This window comes from Cetorhinus maximus, chromosome 11, assembly GCF_964194155.1.
Source record: "Cetorhinus maximus chromosome 11, sCetMax3.hap1.1, whole genome shotgun sequence".
NCBI classification, from domain to species: domain Eukaryota; kingdom Metazoa; phylum Chordata; class Chondrichthyes; order Lamniformes; family Cetorhinidae; genus Cetorhinus; species Cetorhinus maximus.
Window position 1 is genome coordinate 48935808 of NC_135889.1, and position 22123 is coordinate 48957930.

Sequence of the window (22123 nt, forward strand, 5' to 3'; positions counted from 1 at the left end):
GTCCTTCCTATCCACTATCCAGGCTCCTCAACTTTATACACCTTAATTAAATCTTATCTTAGTGTCCTCTGTTCCAAAGAAAACAACCCTAGTCTATCCAATCATTCCTCAAGGATAAAATTCTCCAGTCCTGGCAACATCCTCATAAATCTCCTCTGTACCCGCTCTAGTGCGAGCACATCCTTCCTATATTGTAGTGACTAAAACTGTCTGCAGCATTCTAGTTGTGACCTAACTAGTATTTTATACAGGTCTGGCATAATCTCCCTGCTCTTATGTTCAATGCCTCAGCTAAAAGGAAGTATCCCGCAGGCCTTCTTAACCACCTTATATACCTGTCTTATTGCTTCAGGGATTTATGAACATGCAATATTCCTCTACATGTCTCTGTAATCTACCATTTACTGTGTATTCTTTTGACTTGTTTGCCATCCTCAAATGTGTTATCTTACAAGTGCTATGTTTTTGCCCACATGACCAGTTCATTGATATCCTGCAGTCTACAGCTTTCTTGTTCACTATCAGCCACACAGTCAATCGTGTCATCTGCAAACTTCTTAATTATACCCCTATATTTAAGTCTAAGTCATTGTTATGTAACATAAAAGCAGGGACTTAGTACTGTGCTCTGCGGAACCCCACCGGAAACAGCTTCCGGTTCCAAAAATAAATGTCGACTAATGCCTTTGTTTTCTGCCACTGAGTCAATTGTAGATCAAACTTACTACTTTTCTATGGGTCCCTTTTACTCTGCTGACCAGTTATGTCATGGGGGAACCTTGTCATAAACCTTGCTAAATTCCGTATTGACATCAAACGTGCTATCCTCATTAGCCCTTCATGTTACCTCCTTAAAAAGTTCATTCAAGCGAGTCAGACATGATCAATCCCTAACTTTATTAATCCATGCCTTTCTAAATGACAATTAATACTTTCTTTCAGAATAATTGCCTGAAATTACTTCATCTATTCCTTTTTCCCGTTTTAAAACAATGGTACAATGTTAGCAGTACTCTGGTGCCACAACTGCAACCAAAGAAGATTGGAAAATAATGGTTAGAGCCGCCACTATTTCCTCCCTTACTTCTCAATAGTCTGGGATACATTTCATCCAAGCCTGGTGGTTTATATACTTACAAAGATATTCCTTAACATCTCCTCCGTCATTATATTTATCCCACCTAATATTTAATTTAATTCCAGCCCCGGGAGCAGACTGGGAAGTGGTGGAGGTCAACCTCCTCGCCCTAGCCTGCCTGACTGGCCCTGGTGAGACTGACACACTTACCTCCATCCCAGGACCTCCTCCATTGTTGCTGGTCCTGGCTACTGCACTCAGTGGTGCTGCTGGGACTGAAGAGCTGTCGGTCCTCTGAGTGACCAGCAGCTCCTGGAGGCAGGATCTCCGTCCTTAAAGGGACGGAAGCGCCAATGCCAGGCACCAAATTGCCCGAAGTGCATGGAGTTGTATCAGAGCTACCGCCAAAGCCATTAAATTCAGAACAATGTCTGCATCATCCCCTCTTTCGTGAAGAGGGGTGCAAAATATTCATTCAGAACCATGCCACATCTTCCACTTCCACACACAGGTTATCCTTTTGCTCTTTGTGTAATTTATAAATTATCTTTGGGTTTTCTTTGATTTTAGTCATTGAAGTGCGTGATGTTTGGGGCGCTAGTAAAGGTGGCAAGAGGGAGCATGAGGTGATGGGTAAGAACTTATAGGCTTTACGGGCAACTTACAAAGTAGCTATCCACCTCAGACATATGGCTTCAATGACAGTTCCCAAACGTCAAAGCTTTTGCCCAGGAGAGAACTCCCTTCCTACCAGTTCCATTTTAAACATGACAGGCAGCAGAGTCTGCTTTGTCTAATTAATTGAATGTTTGAAATGTCTACCACTTCCAAGGAACCCCCAGGCAACTTTTAAACCAGATTGGTTATTGCACTGGAACTACACTCTTGGTGCTGTGAAATAGCAGAGGTGATAGACTGCTTCTCTAGAGAGTCTCTCATCTCTTTCCACTGTAATCAGTTCAGGTCCTTACTGCAGGTTTACCATGAAATTTTAACACTGCTCATCAATGAAAAACTTTAAACACATTTACAAGCAGATCTCATTTGCATTAAAACCTTTCCAGCCAAGATTTCCGTTTCCTATGAATTTATTTCTTTTCCACTTCCTTAATGGAAAATAAGGAGATGGCAGATGAATTGAACAGGTATTTTGCATCAGTCTTCACTATAGAAGATATAAGTAACATTCATGAAATATCTTCAAATCAGGAAATGGAAGGCAGGGAGGAACTCAAGAAAATTACAATCACCAGGGAAATGGTATTGAGTAAATAGCTGGAGCTGTGGGGTGACATTTATTGGGGTTCTTTGCAGTAGTAACATGTGCTGTGGATAGAGGGAAACCAGTGGATGTACTTAGGTTTCCAGAAGGCATGTGATAAGATGCCACATCAAAAGTTATTACGGAAAGTAAAAGCTCACAGTGTTGGGGGTAACACATTGGCATGGATAGAAGATTGGCTAGCTAACAGGAAATATTCAGTAGGCAAAAAGGGCTCATTTTCTGGTTGGCAAGATATAATGACTGTGTGCCACAGGGATAAGTGATAGTGCTTCAACGTTTTACAATTTATATAAATGACTTGGATGAAGGGACCAAAGGTACGGTTGCTAAATTTGCTGATGACTTAAAGATAGGTAGGAAAGTAAGTTGTGAAGAGGACATAAGGAGGGTACAAAAAGTGTGGAGGCAAAAATCTGGCAAATGAAGTACAATGTGGGAAAGTGTGAAAGTGTCCATTTTGAAAGGAAGAATTAAAAAAAAACAGCATATTATCTAAGTGGTCAGATTTCAGAGCTCTGAGATGCAGAGGGATCTGATGTCCTAGTGCATGAATTGCAAAAGGTTAGTATGCAGGTACAGCAAGTAATTAGGAAAGCTAAACCATAAGACATAGGAGCAGAAATTAGGCCATTCGGCCCATCGAGTCTGCTCCGCCATTCAATCATGGCTGATAAGTTTCTCAACCCCATTCTCCCGCCTTCTCCCCGCAACCTTTGATCCCCTTACCAATCAAGAACCTATCTATCTCGGTCTTAAATATACTCAATGACCTGGCCTCCACAGCCTTCTGTGGCAATGATTTCCATAGATTCACCACTCTCTGGCTAAAGAAGTTTCTCCTCATCTCTGTTCTAAAAGGTCTTCCCTTTACTCTGAGGCTCTGTCCTCGGGTCCTAGTCTCTCCTACTAATGGAAACATCTTCCCCACGTCCACTCTATCCAGGCCTTTCAGTATTCTGTAAGTTTCAATCAGATCCCCCCTCATCCTTCTAAACTCCATCGAGTATAAACTCAGAGTCCTCAAACGTTCCTCATATGTTAAGCCTTTCATTCCTGAGATCGTTCTTGTGAACCTCCTCTGGACCCTCTCCAGGGCCAGAACATCCTTCCTGAGCTACGGGGCCCAAAATTGCTCTTAATATTCTAAATGTGGTCTGACCAGAGCCTTATAAAGCCTCAGCAGCACATCCCTGCTTTTATATTCTAGTCCTCTCGAAATAAATGCCAACATTGCATTTGCCTTCCTAACTACCGACTCAACCTGCAAGTTAACCTTAAGAGAATCCTGGACTAGGACTCCCAAGTCCCTTTGCACTCCAGATTTCTGAATTCTCTCCCCATTTAGAAAATAGTCTATGCCTCTATTCTTCCTACCAAAGTGCATGACCTCACACTTCCCCACGTTGTATTCCATCTGCCACTTCTTTGCCCATTCTCCTAACCTGTCCAAATCCTTCTACAGCCTCCCGCCTCCTCAATACTACCTGTCCCTCCACCTATCTTTGTATCATCTGCAAACCTAGCCAGGATGCCCTCAGTTCCTTCATCTAGATCATTAATGTATAAAGTGAAAAGTTGTGGTCTCAACACTGACCCCTGCGGAACTTCACTAGTCACCGGCCGCCATCCTCAGAAGGACTCCCTTATCCCCACTCTCTGCCTCCTGTCAGACAGCCAATCTTCTAACAATGCTAGTACCTTGCCTCTAACACCATGGGCTCTTATCTTACTGAGCAGCCTCCTATGTGGCACCTTGTCATAGGCCTTCTGGAAGTCCAAGTAGATAACATCCATTGGCTCTCCTTTGTCTAACCTACTCATTACCTCCTCAAAGAATTCTAACAGATTTGTCAGGCATGACCTTCCCCAATAGAATATTATCGTATATTGGGAGTGGGACTGAATATAAAAGTAGGAAGGTTATGCTTCATTTGTACAAGGTATTGGCAAGACCACATCTGGAGTACTGTGTACAGTATTGGTCTCCTTACTTAAGGATGTAAATGCATTGGAAGCAGTTCAGAGAAGGTTTACTAGACTAATACCTGGAATGGGTGGGTTGTCTTATGAGGAAAGGTTGGACAGGCTAAGCTTGTATCCACTGGAGTTTAGAAGAGTAATGTGACTTGATTGAAACAAGTGAGATCCTGAGGGCTCTTGACAGGATGGATGTGGAAAGGATATCTCCTCTTCTAGGAGAAGTTAGAACTAGGGGATCAGAGGTAAAAAAAAACAAGAGGTCGTTCATTTAAGATAGGGATGAGGAGAATTTTTTTTTCTCTCAGAAGGTCATGAGCCTTTAGACCTCCCTTCCTCAAAAGGCGGTAGTAGTAGAGTCTTTGAATACAGGTTGAGCATCCTTTATCCGTAAATCTAAAAATCGAACACATCCAAAAACAGCACTTTTATTGAACCTCATCGACCTTTAGCACGGGAAATCTAGTTGCTTGTCTGCACTGTTTACCTTGCGATTTTTGTGGTGAACAAGAATAAATACAGGTACCCTGTATTTATTATCCAGTGGTACATTTTACTTTTCTAGCCATTTTATTTACTTTAGACTATAGCTAGCCTAGGCTTAAGTTATTGTAATGTAAGTAGACCTAGGCCTATATGCGGTATCCGAAAACTGAAATCCAACACGCAGTCGGCCCCAAGGGTGTCAGATAAAGGATACCTAACCTGTATTTTTAAGGCATAGGTAGATAGATTCTTGATAAGCAAGGGGGTGAAAGGTTATTGGGGGTTGGCAGGAATGTGGAGTTGAAGTTGCAATCAAATCAGCCATGATCTTATTGAATGGCACAGCAAGCTCAAGGGGCTGAGTGGTCCACTCCTGCTCCTAATTTGTATGTTTGACTGTATTTCTTTCACAGGGCCACAACGAGACAACTGGTTAACCTGAGTTTTTTGATGAGGTAAGAAATGGCTGATGAAGGTAACACAGTTGATGTGGTGTAAATGGACTTCCAAAAGGTGTTTGATAAAGTGTAATATAGTTGACTTTCTTACAAAGTTGAAGCCCATGGAATAAAAGGGAAATTATTAGCATGGATACAAAGTTGGCCAAGTGACAAGAAACAGAGAGTGAATGGTGGTTTTCCAGACTGGAGGAATGTATACAGTGGGGTTCCCCTGGGACCAGTACCGGGACCATTGCTTTCGTTAATCCATATTAATGACCTAGTCTTGAGTGTCCTGGGCACAATTTCAAAATTTGCAGACGACCCAAAACCTAGAAATATTGTGAACTATGAGGAGGATAGACATAGGCTTCAAGAGGACATAGGCTAGTTAAATGGACAGACATATGGCAGATAAAATTCAATGCAGAGAAGTGCAAAGCGATACATTTTGGTAGGAAGAGCAGGGAGAGGCAATATAAAATAAAGGGCACAATTCTAAATGGAGGGGCAGTCCAGGAACAGCGGAGGAAATGTATACAAATTGTTGAAGTTGGCAGGAGAGGCTGAGAAAGTGGTTAAAAAGGCACAATTCAAGCTTCAAGAGCAACAACTCATTCTTTTACGTGGCACTCTGGTCCCTACACTGGCTTCAGTAGCTTTAGGTCTATCCATTATTTTCCTTCCTGCTGTTGTGTGGTAATGATGGGTGGCAGAAGGGCAGCTGCCTGATATTTCACGTTTTGAACTTTTGTCGAACACCAGTTCCTGGTGTTTTTCTTTCTATTTTTTTTGAGACCAACGAGACCTCTAGGGCAGAACTTTCACTCAGGTTGATCAGGAGGCCAGGGAACTCACAATTCAGGGGTCCTCCACACTGTGGAGTTTTAAACTTTGTAGTGTAACTCTGATGTCAGTGATCAGTTCCCTGCCCGGAAGCCCAGCCTGAGTGGCACTTAAGGTGTAAGCACTTATCCCCTGAAGCCCCCAAAGCCCTAACCTTGAGGAAGCTGCCGAGTTCCCTGAAGCTTGGGACAACACAACCAACAGCAGCAAAAGTTCAAAAATAGAATGTCAATGAGGATCACAGCCTCATTATCATATTTAAAGTTCCAACCATCTCCTTGGAATGGGTTAGCTGCCTATTCAACTTCCAGCTTTGGTAAAAGTGAATTCCAGTTGGAGTCCTGGCACGTTAAACTCCCACAAAAACCAAATCCACTAGTTTTAAGTTGAAATTCAGCCAACTGTGTATTTTTGGTTTTCACTTCCATTACCTGCAATCCTTCTTCTTACTATGTCGCCAAACCACGTCCCCCCCCCTCCCCCAATTCTCTTTAAGTGGCCTCTACCTTGTCTTTCATTGTCTCACTCAAATAACTTTTAGTTTCAGCTAGCAAATTTCTGGGCACTTGCAGGTTATTCAACCTATTAAATATTCCTGCCTCTTACTGTTTCTCTTACCCTGCTCCTCCCTTTCCCCACATTCTCCAGGATCTGGCAGGCTCTCACCTTTGAGACACAGCTGGAACATTATTCAACTTCCCATCTGTGATTGCAGCACCTTCTTTGGTTCTTTCCTCTCTGTACTGTACAAAAAGTCTTGCTCATCTTTCAGTTTTCAATGCTGAGGAAGAGGTACGCTCGAGACATTACCCGCTCTCATCTTTACAAATGTTGACTAAGCTGTTGTGCATTTTAAGCTTTTGCTTCAAGCTCTACTGTGGATAATTAAATGATAAAATAACCAACGTACTAAGTGAACAAGGGAACCAACATCAAATGAAGGCACTAAGGTTACAAGGAAATCGAGAAACAGTTTTTCTCAAGCAACAGACTTTTAGAGTCATAGTGTCATTGAAGTCTACAGCACAGAAAAAGGCCCTTCGGTCCATCGAGTCTGCACCGGTCAAACAAATACCTAACTATTCTAATCCCATTTTCCAGCACTAGGCCCATAGCCTTGTATGCCATAGCATCGCAAGTGCACATCCAAATACTTCTTATATGTTACGAGGGTTTCTGCCTCTCCCACCCTTTCAGGCAGTGAGTTCCAGATTCCCGCTACCCTCTGGGGGTAAAAATTCTTCCTCACATCCCCCCTAAACCTCCTGCCCCGCACCTTAAATCTAAGCCTCCTGGTTACTGATCCCTCCACCAAGGGAAAAAGTTCCTTCCTGTCTACCCTATCTATGCCCCTCATAATTTTATACACCTCAATCATGTCCCCCCTTAATCTCCTCTGCTCTAGGGAAAATAACCCCAGTCTATCCAATCTCTCCTCACAACTAAAACTCTCCAGCCCAGGCAACATCCTGGTAAATCTCCTCTGCACTCTCTCAAGTGCAATCACATCCTTCCTAAAATGTGGATTCCAGAACTGCACACAATACTCTAGCTGTGGCCCAGCCAGGGTTTTATACAGTTCCAGCATAACCTCCCTGCTCTTGCCTTTATCAGCCGAGGCAAAGAATCTAAGTATCCCATATGTCTTAACCACCTTATCTGCCTTCTTAACCACCTTATCTACCTGTCCCGCTACCTTAAGGGACAGTGGACATGCACACCAAGGTCCCTCTGATCCTTGGTATTTCCCAGGGTACTACCATTCACCGTGTATTCCCGTGCCTTGTTTGTCCTGCCCAAGTGCATCACCACACACTTTTATTTTAGGATACATTTGGAGGTTACTAAACATTCAAAATTAGCTAAGCAAATTAATACTACATTGGTTGTTGAGGAGATCAAGATGAGATTTCATGAAAATGAATACTACATTTGTTTGTGGAGTACTAGCTACGTGTGATAGTAGTAGGATCTGTTTTTTTATTTGTTCATGAGATGTGGGTGTCGCTGGCTAGGCCAGGATTTATTGCCCATCCCTAATTGCCCTCGAGAAGGTGGTGGCGAGCTGCCTTCTTGAACTGCTGCAGTCCATGTGGTGTAGGTACACCCACAGTGCTGTTAGGAAGGGAGTTCCAGGATTTTAACCCAGCAATAGTGAAGGAACGGCGACATATTTCCAAGTCAGGATAGTAAGTCACTTGGAGGGGAACTTCCAGGTGGTGGTGTTTCCCTCTGAATGTATTCCAAAACAAGGTTCTATTGCTTGAGAAAAACTGTTTCTCAATTTCCTTGTAACCTTTCTCCCTTCATTGATATGCAGCTCCTTTTGGTTGCCTTGTACACTTAGGACGTTGGTTATTTTAGCATATAAAATTAGAGAGTACATTTTTGGGGAGGAGGAGGAGCTGGGGCAGTCAACATTGCAACACTGGTACACAAGCAACAAAGCACTAACTGTACACAAAGTCCCCATTTTAAGTCATTCCACTTTAATGTCCATTAGTTAGTTAATGGAGCCCATATTCATGTTTAACATCGGGAGTTATGTTTAAAGTAATTTCGCGCCAGATTTGACGTGAGACCATGTGGCCTGGTCAGCATCATTTTGGAGCAGCTCCCCTGCCCTCCTTCTCACCAACTCTCTGGCTCGTAGCCTCTCCCAGTCACTGCTGATGCTCTGGCTCGTGCCCTCTCCTGCTCCCTTAACCTCCTGGTCACTGCTGACGCTCTGGCTTGTACCCTCTCCTGCTCCCTGACCCTCCCGGTCACTGCTGACACTTGGCTTTATTTTATATTTTCAAATTTATTTTATTTTAAAAGTTATTTCACTTACCAATATAAGAGTTTAGCAATATAATGTTTTAATGTTATTTTTCTGATGAGAAAGATCCTACAGAATCTAACTACATCTTTTACATAAAGGTGATATAGGGAATATGTGATTCATTTAAAGCTGTTTCACTTAAAGTTACACTTTTCAGGAAGGCAACTAAAATTTTAAGTGAAGACTTACTGTATATACACTAGCAATATAGAATTCTGTTGTTGGTGGTTGGCTAATGTTGCAGGCTAGAAAATCCCAACTTTACAATCATAGATAAGAAGGCAACAAGGGTATCAACGAGAATAAAAGGTAAGTAAAACATAGTCTGGTCCATTTTAACTCCTAATTCTGTTTTGCTATCAACTATTTTCTGGATAACAACCCATCATCTATAGCTTCTTAAAGCAACACTGTGCATTTTACTTTTGACTGTTACATAAATATGATTGATACATTCATTGTTCAACATTCACTGGTTCAATATTATTCAGAAAGAAGCATGATATAATCTGAAAATAACAGATCAAAACATTCATTTTGCAAACAGAAGAATTAAGGTAATTGATGCTCATTAAGAACTACTAAAGGCTATGGCAAGAGCAAGGGTTAACATTTAACATAACCCACTACTGTTACAAGAATTTAAATTGTGGAATATTTATCGTCATAGGTTGAATTATAACTGAAAGAAATGAAATGACGACTGATAGGAAAGAGTGAAGAAATAGCACAACAACAGGACAGAGAACAGCAACTTCCCAGGGGAGGGCCGGCCAGAGGACACTGTGCATCTCTCTAAGCATCTGTCAGGATTCAAGTAACAACTGGAGCCGGTAATTATATTCTTTGCATGAAATGCTGTGATGCAATCTATTTATTGTAAGTGATAAACAGTGTTTGCAGTACCTTATGCTGCTTGTCTACTGTTGTCAACCAGTGTTGCACAGGTATGAACCAAATGATGTAGAAACTGAATAAGGCTTCTAAAAAGTACCGGTTTCCACAGTTACAGGCACTAGTGTCAACCCACTTGGCCATTTATCCATGAAATTAGACAGCCAAAATCACCACTTTCTCAGGTATACTTCATGCTAATATCAATAATCAACTTACTAAGTTACACAAATTTATTCAGAATATATTTCAAATTACTTTGATATAACCATCTAGAATAGTAAATATCTTATTTATTGAAAACATGTGTCCAGCTCTTCCCTTCCACCAATTAGATTGCAGAATCAGAGACTACTATCTTTTCAACCAGTCACATTACAAAATGAGGAACCAGTGGTGGTGCAGAATCATACCACCAAGAAGCAAGATGAAACTGTACTACATATTACTGTAGTATATGTTACTACAGTACTGTAACTAGAGAAAAAAAAATTCAGTTTCACATCCAAAAGAGTATTTACTTGGGCAACAAATTAAGTATACAATTGATTAGGCTCTTTAATATGTGAGGAGGCAAATATTCCACCACCACACAGATTGTAGTAATGCAGGTACAGCTCCTTTCTACCGCCTGCGCAACATGTGCAAATTTTACACAACAGCTGGCTGGATACACGTAAAATTTATATTTAGGTTGCAGTTTCTATCAAGGCCTCTGTTATTTTCACAGGTTTATCAAGTAAAATGAAAACGGCATGCTTGATGCTGTATCGCAGAATCCTAGAACAATTACAGGGCAGAAGGAGGCCACTTGGCCCACTGTGTCTGTGCTGGCTTTCTGCAAGAGCAATTCGACCAGTCCAACTTCCCTGTCCTTTCCCCGGTAGCTCCACAAATATTTTCTCTTCAGATAATTATCTAATTCTCTGCTGAAAGCCATGATTGAATCTGCTTCCACCACATTCTCAGGTAGTGCATTCCAAATCCTAACCACTTTGTTGGTTTTTCCTCATGTTTCCTCTGGTTCTTGTGTCATTCAGCTTAAATCAGTGTCCTGTGGTTCCTCCAACAATGGGAACAGTTTTTCCCAACATACTGTCCAGGCGCCTCATGATTTTGAATATCTCCATCAAATCTCCTCTCAACTTTCTCCTCTCTAAGGAGAGCTGCTTCAACTTCTCCAGTCTATTCACATAAATAAAGTTCTTAATTTCTGGGATCATTCTAGTAAATATTTTCTGGACTCTCACTGATTCCTCTGCTCCTGCACCCCTTTTAGAATTGTATCCTTTTCTTAATATTGCCTCTCCTCGTTCTTCCTACCAAAATGTATCAGTTCACACTTCTCTATATTAAATTTCATCTGTCAGGTGTCCTCCCATTTCACCAGCCTGTCTACGTCCTCTTGAAGTCTATCACTGTCCTCGTCACAGTTCACAATACTTCCAAGCTTGGTATCATCTGTAAATTTTGAAATTGTGCCCTGGACAAAGTCTGAGTCATTAATATATATCAAGAAAAGCAGTGGTCCAAAAACTGACCCCTGGAGAACATCACTGTATACCTTCCTCCAATCTGAAAAACAATTCTTCACCACAGCAAAAACAAAAATACCTGGAAAAACTCAGCAGGTCTGGCAGCATCTGCGGAGAGGAACACAGTTAACGTTTCGAGTCTGAATGACCCTTCAACAGAACAGCTCCGTTTTCTGTCACTCAGCATGCTTCGGACCCATGCTATCACTGTCCCGTTATTCCATGGGCTTTAACTTTGCTGACAAGCCTCGTTATGTGGCACTTTACCAAACGTCTTTTGGAAATCCATGTACAACTCATCAGCGTGCTCGCTTCGGCAGCACATATACTAAAATTGGAACGATAGAGAAGATTAGCATGGCCCCTGCGCAAGGATGACATGCAAATTCGTGAAGCGTTCCATATTTAAGACTTACAACACATCAGCTACATTACCTTCATCAGCTCTCTCTGTTACATCATCAAGAAATTCAATCAAATTAGTTAAACATGATTTGCCCTCAACAAATCCATGCAGTTTTTCCTTAATAAATTCACATTTTCCCAAGTGACCATTGGGTTTTGGAAATGATAATCGGGGACAAAGTTTTCTCATCACTGAGGTTACAACAACTGGCCTGTAGTTGTTGGGCTTATCCTTACACCTTTTTTTGAACAAGGGAGTAACAGTTTCAAATCTACAGTCCTCTACCACCACCCCTTTATCTAAAGAAGATTGGAAGATTATGGCCGATACTTCCGCAATTTCCACCTTTCCTTCCCTCAGGATCCTTAAATGCATCTAATCTGTTCTGGTGACTTACCAACTTTAAGTAAAGCCAGCCTAACTAATACCTCCTAATATCTCCTCTATCAATTTTTAGGCTATCCAGTATCTCAACTATTTCATCTTTCACTATGATTTTGGTAGTAATGTGGGAAATCCTCAGCTCCCAAAGGCAGCTCTGTGCCTTCAGGGAGCTGTGAGCGCACCCGTGCGCATGTGCTGACTCCCGCGCTCGCCCTCCTTCCCCCTCCACCCAACAACCAGGCAGCGCTGAGTGTTTCAGCGTGTGATTGACGCTAGCTTGGTTGAGACCGATCGCGGACGGTGGTGGACTGTTGCGCGGTTGCTCCCGGGTCAGCCCAAGAAGGGGAAAATCTTCCTCCTGTTTGGTCCCTAATTGGCCCCACCCCTCCTTTTACCAGCCATTTACTATTGCCTTGTTTATAAGTTGCTGTGACAAAGGCGTAATCTTTACTGGATATATTACCAGTATCTCATTCTATTGCAGTAATGGCAACACAAAGGAGGCCGATACAACAAAAAGAAACAGACATGATAGTGTCTAACACAAGCAGTATGTACAAGGTATAAACAGCTACAGGAACCAAGCTCAAAATTCTAACCTCTTGGGGGCCCACATGACAGTCAAATAGTTCTAAATTTGCTTTGGCACCCAATTCCAAATTGCTAGATAAGACTGCTGTAACACATTTCCAGGTACACTTATTATTCTCAGTGCTGCTAAGTACTAGCTGTAATATTTGTAGCAATGATTATGCACAGGTCATCTTGAGGTACAATCTTTAGCATTCTTCTATTTTGTATCTACAAGCTTCTCCTCAGTAACATCCATACATATGGGGTGAGCATCTACAGGCACATCCATCAACTTCTGAGCCGCTGTTGGTCTGTCTGCTTATCTGACACCAAGCCATGACCAACCAGAATTATTTCTAGATTAACAATGACAAGACTGAAGCCAATCTGCTTGGTGCCCAGCGAACTTCAGCGCAAGTTTCCAATTGCTCCTCTTCTGTGGCTATTCGCTCAGGTTGAAGCTGCCAGTATACAATGCCAAGTTGAGCTTCAAATCCCTTATCTGATCCATCAACAGTAACATCTAATGGTTCTACTTGTACCATTACCAACATCTTTTGCCTTGCGCCCTCATCCCGTCATCTAATCACTTCTGCCCTCCCTTCCAGACCACCTCCATGGTTTCTTTGCTCTGCACCTCGCCTTTTCACTGGCTCCATCCTTTCTTATAAGCTGTTAAATCTTTAGCCTCTCCCAGTTCTGATGAAAATCATCAACCTGGAACATTAAGTCAGTTTCTCTCTCCACAGATGACGTGTTTCCAGCATTTTCTGTTTCTATTCCACATACTTCCATGTTCATTTCAGTGCGTACACTGCCTATCCTACATCAATGAAACGCTCACCATTCCTCCACTATTTCCGGGCTTGGCTTCGCTTCTTACTGACCTCCTAAATTTCACTCTGGTATTAAACATAGTTTGTGTAATCACCATAATCTTGTCCTATGTTAAACCCTGCTCGTCTATTATCCTTTCTTGCAACTTCCTTTGACTCTCGTAATCCGAAAACCTCACCCTCTCCCATTCACATTCCTCCCTCAGTGTGAACAGCTGTTTGTTAAAACGCTGAATGATTTCTGGAGCAGAGTGAACCAATAAACCATCTAAATATGGCTAAAGGCACATTTTGCTAGGAACCTGATAAATCAGTGATAATACTGAACCACTGTAGTGTTTACCCTTACTAATGGTGAAGAGTCAGACTGTTGTTTCATGTTGTCATTCAGATGGTGTGTAGAAATGCACCTAGCATCATGCTCCTGGTTTATGATAGATCAGAGTACTAGAATTAATTGCAGCCTTATTAGTGACACCCTGGCATACAGAATTCCATTTATCTTCCCAGAAAAATTAATTAAAATGTGGAAGTGTTCAGTGTTGAATGCATATTTAGATTCAGAGGCCTTGAAAAGAGCCAGTGCTGTAGTAGAAAAATTATAATGCAACACTGGCTCTTTTTAGAATCTCTGATAATCTCAGTATGCATTAAGGATTCACTAAACCCAGATACTGGTCTAGAATCACAGAATCACACAGTGCAGAAGAGGCCCTTTGGCCCAAAGAGTCTGCATCGACACATGAGAAACACATGAATCGAATTGGCTGAAGATTGGCATCTGTGATGCTGGGGACCTCCGGAGGAGGCCGAGATGGATCATCCACATGGCACTTCTGGAGAGTGTAGATATTCCTTAAAAATGTTTACTAGCTTCCACTGATTTTCTACTCTTTCTACCAACTTTCAGTCAGTTTAACAATATACACTGCGCAATTGCCACCTTTTGCATATATTTGACAAGGATCTTGGAGAATACATGTACCTGACAGCTTGCACAAGTCAGTTCTTAACACATGGGTCAGAATTTTTACCTTGATGGGCGGGCGGGCCCCACCAGTTCGGTGGCAGGTGGGCAGCTGAACTCAGCTGCCGAAACAGGGCCCGCCGCCATTTTGAGTGGGCGGGCCAATTAAGGCCCACCCAGCAGCCTGCCCAACAGGAAACACTATGCGCTTCCTGTGCAGGGGGGAGGGATTCCCCATCTGTCAAAGTGCACACTTTCGCTGTCTCAGGGAGATTACTGACAGTGTAAAAATCTTTATAAATAGGAAAATATTAAAATTATTAACATGTCCCCCTCATGTGACAATGTCACACGAGATGGGACATGTTAATAAGAAGCACATAGACTTTATTGAAGTTTTTAAAAACGGACATGAAACCTCATCACGCCAGTGGATGAGGTTTCATGTATTTTCAGAAGCTTGCTGGGGATCCTGGCCTGCCCGCCAGCCTTAAGGTTGGACGGGCAGGGCATTTAACAAGCTTAATTATCCTGTCAATGGCCTTAATTGGCCATTGACAGGTTGGCGGGCGGACAGATGATTTCACTGTCCCCCGCCTTCCTCAATATTTAAATGGACCAGGATGACGTCGGGTGTTCCTCCCAACATCAACCCGCGTCATTTTCCTGTCGGTGAGCGGGCCCCGCCCCCAAATCACCGAAGAGAAAATTCTGCAGATGATTTCTGTTCCCCCTCCCTTCCCTGAACAGTAGCACATGAAGAATGTACTCTGGGTGGGGGACTTCAACATCCATCACCGAGAGTGGCTCGTTAGCACCACCACTGACCAAGTTGGCCGAGTCCTAAATGACATAGCTGCCAGTCTGGGTCTGCGGCAGGTGGTGAGGAAACCAACAAGAGGGAAAAACATACTTGGCCTCAACCTCACCAACCTGCCAGCCACAGATGCATCTGTCCATGACAGTATCGGTAGGAGTAACTATTGCACAGTCGTTGTGGAGATGAAGTCCCGCCTTCACACTGAGGATACCCTCCATTGTGTGGCACTACCACCGTGCTAAATGGAATAGATTTCGAACAGATTTAGCAACTCAAGACTACACATCCATGAGGCGCTGTGGGCCATCTGCAGCTGCAGAATTGTACTCAAACACAATCTGTGACCTCAGAATGACACATCGCTCACTCTACCATTACCATCAAGCCAGGGGATCAACTCTGGTTCAATGAGAAGGGTGCAGGAGGGCAAGCCAGGAGCAGCACCAGGCATACCTAAAAATGAGGTGTCAACCTGGCAAAGCTACAACACAGGACTACTTGCATGCCAAACAGCATAAGCTGCAAGTAATAGGCAGAGCTAAGCGATCCCACAAACAACAGATCAAATCTAAGCTCTGCAGTCCTGTCACATCCAGTCCTGAATGGAGGAGCCCAGCACATCAGTGCAAAAGATGTGGCTGAAGCATTTGCTACAATCTTCAGCCAGAAGTGCCAAATGGATGATCCATCTCGGCCTCCTCCTCCAGCATCACAGATGCCAATCTTCAGCCAATTCGATTCACTCCACGTGATATCAAGAAACGGCTGAAGGTACTGGATACTGCAAAGGCTATGGGCCCTGACAGTATTCTGGAAATAGTACTGAAGACTTGTGCTCCAGAACTTGCCACGCCCCTAGACAAGCTGTTCCAGCTACAACACTGGCATCTACCCGGTTATGTGGAAAATTGCCCAGATATGTCCTGTACACAAAAAGCAGGACAAATCCAACCCGGCCAATTACCGCCCCATCAGTCTACTTTCCATCATCAGTAAAGTAATGGAAGGGGTCATTAACAGTGCTATCAAGCAGCACTTGCTTAGCAATATACTGCTCATTGACGCCCATTTTGGGTTCCGCCAGGGCCACTCAGCTCCTGACCTCATTACAGACTTGGTTCAAACGCTGACAAAAGAGCTGAACTCCCTAGGTGAGGTGAGAGTGATTGCCCTTGACATCAAGGCTACATTTGACCATGTGTGGTATCAAGGAGCCCTAGCAAAACTGGAGACAATGGGAATCAAGGGAAAAACTCTCCACTGGTTGTAGTCATACCTAGCACAAAGAAAGATGATTGTGGTTGTTACAAGTCAGTCATCTCAGCTCCAGGGCATCACTGCAGGAGTTTCTCAGGGTAGTGTCCTCAACCCAACCATCTTCAGCTGCTTCATCAATGACCTTCCTCCCATCATAAGGTCAGAAGTGGGGATGTTCGCAGATGATTGCACAATGTTCAGCACCATTCACAACTCCTCAGATACTGAAGCAGTCCATGTCCAAATGCAGCAAGACCTGGACAATACTAAGGCTTGGGCTGACAAGTGGCAAGTAACATTCACACCACACAAGTGTCAGGCAATGACCATTTCCAACAAGAGAGAATCTAACCATTGCCCCCTTGATGTTTAATGACATTACCATCACTGAATCCCAAACTATCATCCTGGGGGTTATCATTGACCAGAAACTGAACTGGACTAGCCATATAAATACTGTGACTACAAGAGCAGGAACTCACCTCGTGATTCTCCAAAGCCTGTTCACTATCTACAAGGCACAAGTCAGGAGTGTGATGGAATACTCCCCACGTGCCTGGATGAGTGCAGCTCCCAGAACACTCAAGAAACTCAACACCATCCAGGACAAAGCAGCCCGCTTGAGTGGCACCACATCCACAAACATTCACTCCCTCTACCACCGACACACAGTAGCAGCAGTGTGTACAGTCTACAAGATGCACTGCAGCAATTCACCAAGGCTCCTTCGACAGGACCTTCCAAACTCACGACCACTACCCTCTAGAAGGACAAGGGCAGCAGATACATGGGAACACCATCACCTGGAAGTTCCCCTCCAAGTCACTCACCATACTGACTTGGAAATATATCGCTGTCCTTCACTGTCGTTGGGTCAAAACTCTTCCTACAGCACTGTGGGTGTACCTACGCCACATGAACTGCAGCAGTTCAAGAAGGCAGCTCATCACCACCTTCTCAAGGGCAACTAGGGATGGGCAATAAATGCTGGCCCAGCCAGCGAAGCCCACATCCCGTGATTGAATAAAAGAGTTGGAAGTTTTTCAGATTAAACAGATCCCAATAATAATTTCTCAGAAGGACCAGAGATTTCCAGCGTAGTAATTCCTATCTTGCCAGCAGGAAGCCCTTCTCCACATTACTTTCATGTTCTAGCAATTTATCCTCAAAGTCTGAATGTTAATCATCCCATGGCGACACAGAAGCCCGCTTTTCTGCCACTAGATTTCAATCAACCACACAGGGATATCACCAATTACAGCAAAAGTGCGAAGTTCAAGTGTTCAGAACCCAGAGACAGAAGAGGACGTCAAGCTCAGGAACAGAAGCAAAATGCAACATGATGCAACTACCCGCAATGCTCTTTCAGCATGATCAATAACTGAGCAGCTCCTGAGCCAGCCACTGCTTTCTGATATCAGGACATAGAGGTACACTTGAATTTAACTCAGTGTCCTTATAGGGAACCTGCCAAATTCCAGAGATTGGAAGTAGTCAGAAAGATTCGGTAAAACACTATGCTCTCTCTGTCCACTGGTTCTGGCAAATCTCACACAGTTACTTTGATGAAAGCAGTGGCTGCACAAGATCTGCTGGCCAGGAGCCCATAGCATAAGCACAATAATTAAGCAGCTTTGGAATTTGTAACAGGTATAACTCTTGGACCTTCTACACGTTTTAATATCCAACTAGACATGACATTCACTCAGTAAACCAACAGGGGCATTATGGCTGATTTAGATTTCAACTTGACAAGCGAAGTGCTTGAAAAACAATACGGCTGTCAACATTGAAAGAATGTTAGACATGACATTTATAACTGATTCCAGTGTTACTGCTTGTAAACCAGATACAGAAGCCTGATTACTTTTACAGTAACAATTATAGTGTAGTTGCTGGTATAGGGGCCACTAGCTACAGTACAGACTCAAACCAGTCAGTGCCCTGCTTGTACTGCCTGGTTTTAATTTGAATTCCCCTTACCAGAAGGTGACTCTGTATATGGATGCTTAATGGCTTGTCCACAGCTCCCGTCTGGTGGCAATTTCGTTATAGTTTAGATGGTGGAGATGGAAGTGTACATGTCATCAAAACTGTTAAATACAATCCAAGCAAGTTGAAAAACGGAGCTCTTTTTAAAAAATCAGCTTCGAAACAGTTGTACTGCAGGCAATGTCAAACCCGGCATGACCTCCTCTGGGGGCTTTCACACAGGTCCTGACATCAATGCTTAAGCTGCAGCACATGCACACATTCTTAGAACGATGAATATCAAAATATTATCACATTTTTAAACTGATTGTGACTCCTTATGGCCAACCTACCTAAGGCGAGAAGTGCAGTGGGGGCGGAATGGAAATTGCTGTTCACTGCTTAAGTTGTGTTCATGAACTATATAGTCAGGGGAAACTGCGTAAAAAGAAATAAGTGTGTGGGGGTTGGGGGGGACTTTAACAGTGGATTGATTTTTAACCATAACGTCCCAAAAAATAGATAATTAATTAACACTTTGGGAGTTCCAGTAATATCTGGTTACAGATAACACTGAGTTCAAACAGGAATGAGAAAGACAGTGACTGAAACCTGACTGGACTTAATCTAACAATCTGGGACCCATCTGACCTGTATTGGAAATGCATTATTGAAATATGATCTTGGTGCCTGATGATCTAATGAGGTACTTAAGTAATTCTGGTTTCCAATGACTCCTATTTTTTAACAGCTTTACAATGACACAATCAAATCTCTTGGGAGGTGGGAGTGGAATACCTGCTTTTTTTTACAATATAAAAATGATAACAAGAAACCCACAATATCATGAAATGTGTCATTATTAACTGATGTGGATTATTCACTGTACTATGAATAACTACAATTAAGTACCTAATGAGGACATTTGGTATTTCTAATAGCATCTCCTTAAAGTGTTATTTAAGACAAGGATGGGCAAGTTTTTGGAGCATTAGACAGCGAGTCCATGTGCACCATCGCTGAGTGGGCTATAAACAATTGAAACGTTTCTCTGTCACAAGTAAAACGCCACAGAAACAGTCTGAACTCAGGTGGAAACTGAGAGGCAGGCAGCTGAAATTGGCTGGGAGTCATTTTGGCTTTCCTGTCAGGAGAAGCCAGCGAGAGGAGGAGCATGGACTAGAAGATGCCCAGGCAGCAAGTTTTCCTTGCAGGGCTAGAAGATATAAGAATGGTCTTCAGAGACCTACAAGAAAAGTTCGAGTCTCCCCTGCCTCTGGCATCTTTCCTTGCAGATTTAGAGACCCTTCTGAAACTCTCCTCTTGTGACTCCCCAAGTGCTGGCACTTGTTCCTTTGGTCCTGGCTGGTGGACTCCTGTCCCTTGGACAATCCACTCTCACCCTCAGACTGATGAGGTAATTTATAGATAGTCTACGAGTTTAAACCTCCTGGGACGCATGTTGTTGATATCGAGGAATTTAGGTGTTCACTCTGGTCTCTGCCCACCCAATTCCCTTCTGAGCTGAAGTCAGGGTTCATGTTCCACAGAATCACTTCTTTTTCTACTTATTTATTCAAGAAACATCTGCAAAATCCAAGCTCCCCCACTTTAGAAATCTGAACCCAACATGGCTAAAAGGTCAAACCCCTGTAGATGCAAGTAATTTCTATCCCCATGTGCTAAAATTTTGAAAATCCTCCCCCACACCCTTAGAAAGTCTGCTCCTCCATTCACAGAAAATTAATCCCACTCACTCCCACGCTCACACAGATCCTGTGCTTCACTTCCCATTTTGCTCTTCATTTCCTGCACTGGTCAGTCCATTTGTCACCCGCTGACCTCTGCTCCTTCACCCTAGTTCACCATGGCCTGCTAATGCTGCTCACTGATGCCATCTTTCCACTTCCAATGCCGCTGGTGTCATTGCAAACATAATTGTTGACACTCACTGTGAATCTGTCTCCCAGGTCAGCTGTATCCTGTCCCAACATATCCATTTTGACCAATGTACTGTCACCGATCTATCCCTTTGTGGCCAGTAAGAATGTAGAGAAGTGCACAATATAGAAACTTCAATATTTTTAAATCTTCCTGGTCAGGATGATTAGCAAAGATCAAATGGTGCAAAAGGTTTAGTCCTTCATGGATCTAAAAGCAGTCTTTTTCCGTCCTCAAAACCAAGGAATGTCAGTAGCATAGTCAGATAGTCTTCATCACACACCATGGAGAATAAAACAGTAGGTCAGGTGAAATGAGCTTTGGCCCATATGCTGTTTAGGATAATGTCACTCAAATGTATTCCATATATACATTTTTTTGGTTTACCCAGTCCAAGTCCCAAGTCACATCGACTGAGGCATGACAGCAAGCCTAACCGGGTCCATAACTGCACTACACTCTGTGACAAGCATGCTCAGACTGTTGGAGAGCAGGAAGGAAAGTAAGTATTAATAAATTAGCCGGTAATTATAGATTGTCTTTCACCTTTATTCAAGGCAGAGTTAGACAGATTTTTGTTCAGCAAAGGAGTTAGAGGTTATGGAGGGCAGACAGGAAAGTGGAGCTGAGACCACAACCAGATCAGCCACAATCTATTGAATGGTGGAGCAGGCTCAAAGGGCCAAACTGCCTATTCCTACTCCTATGCACCTCTTAAAGATGCTCCAAATCACTTCATAGGCAAATGTGGCAGCTTTTTTTTTTGTTTTATTCATTCACGGGATGTGGACATCGCTGGCTAGGCCAGCATTATTGCCCATCCCTAATTGTCTTTGAAGTGGCAATTTGGTTAATTTGTGCACAACAAAGTCTCAAAAACAGCAATGAGATAATTAAATCACTGATCTATTTTTCTGACGGTGCTGGTCGAGAGACAAATTTTGGTCAGAACATGGGGAGAACTCTCCTGCTCTTCTTCAAATAATATGTCATAGGATCTTTTACGTCAACCTAGCCAGGCAAAGGGGGTCTTGGTTTAATATTTCACCCAAAAGATAGCATCTCCAATATTACAGCACTCTTTGAGCGCTGCGCTAAAGTGTCAGCCTGAAAAGAATGCATGCTCAGGTCCTGCATTTGAGCTTAAACACAAAATTGATTCAAATTTGAGAGCACTGCCATTTCAGCTCCAGATGAAGGCAGGAAGGAAAAGGTGGTGGGGTAGCTTTGCTAGTACGAGATGGAATAAGTATGATAGCAAGAAATGACCTTGGATCGGAAGATATAGAATCCATATGGGTGGGGGTGAGAAATAACAAGGGGAAGATGACACTGGTGGGAGTAGTCTACTACAGTAGCTATACTGTAGGGCAGAGAATAAATCAGGAGATAATGAGGGCATGTAAAAAAGGCAGTACATTAATCATGGGTGACTTTAATCTTCATGTAGGTGGGGAAAATCAAATTGGCAGAGGTAGCCACGAGCAAGAATTCATAGGGCAGAATTTAGCCCTCGATGGGCGGGTGGGCTGCTGAACTCCGCCACCGAAACGGGCCCCGCCGCCATTTTGAGTGGGCGGGCCAATTAAGGCCCGCCCAGCAG

General features: G+C 43.1%; 1 protein-coding gene and 1 non-coding gene across 2 annotated transcripts in view; one reads left to right on the forward strand and one right to left on the reverse strand.

Annotated features, from left to right (window-relative positions):
* The window catches only part of fam171b (family with sequence similarity 171 member B), a 58405-nt gene that overhangs the window by 30270 nt on the left and 6012 nt on the right, over positions 1–22123 (reverse strand). The gene's annotated exons all lie outside the window — the stretch shown is intronic.
* LOC144687003 (U6 spliceosomal RNA) lies at positions 11670–11774 on the forward strand. The gene has a single exon (XR_013578040.1). It is a non-coding gene; the product is annotated as a U6 spliceosomal RNA (small nuclear RNA).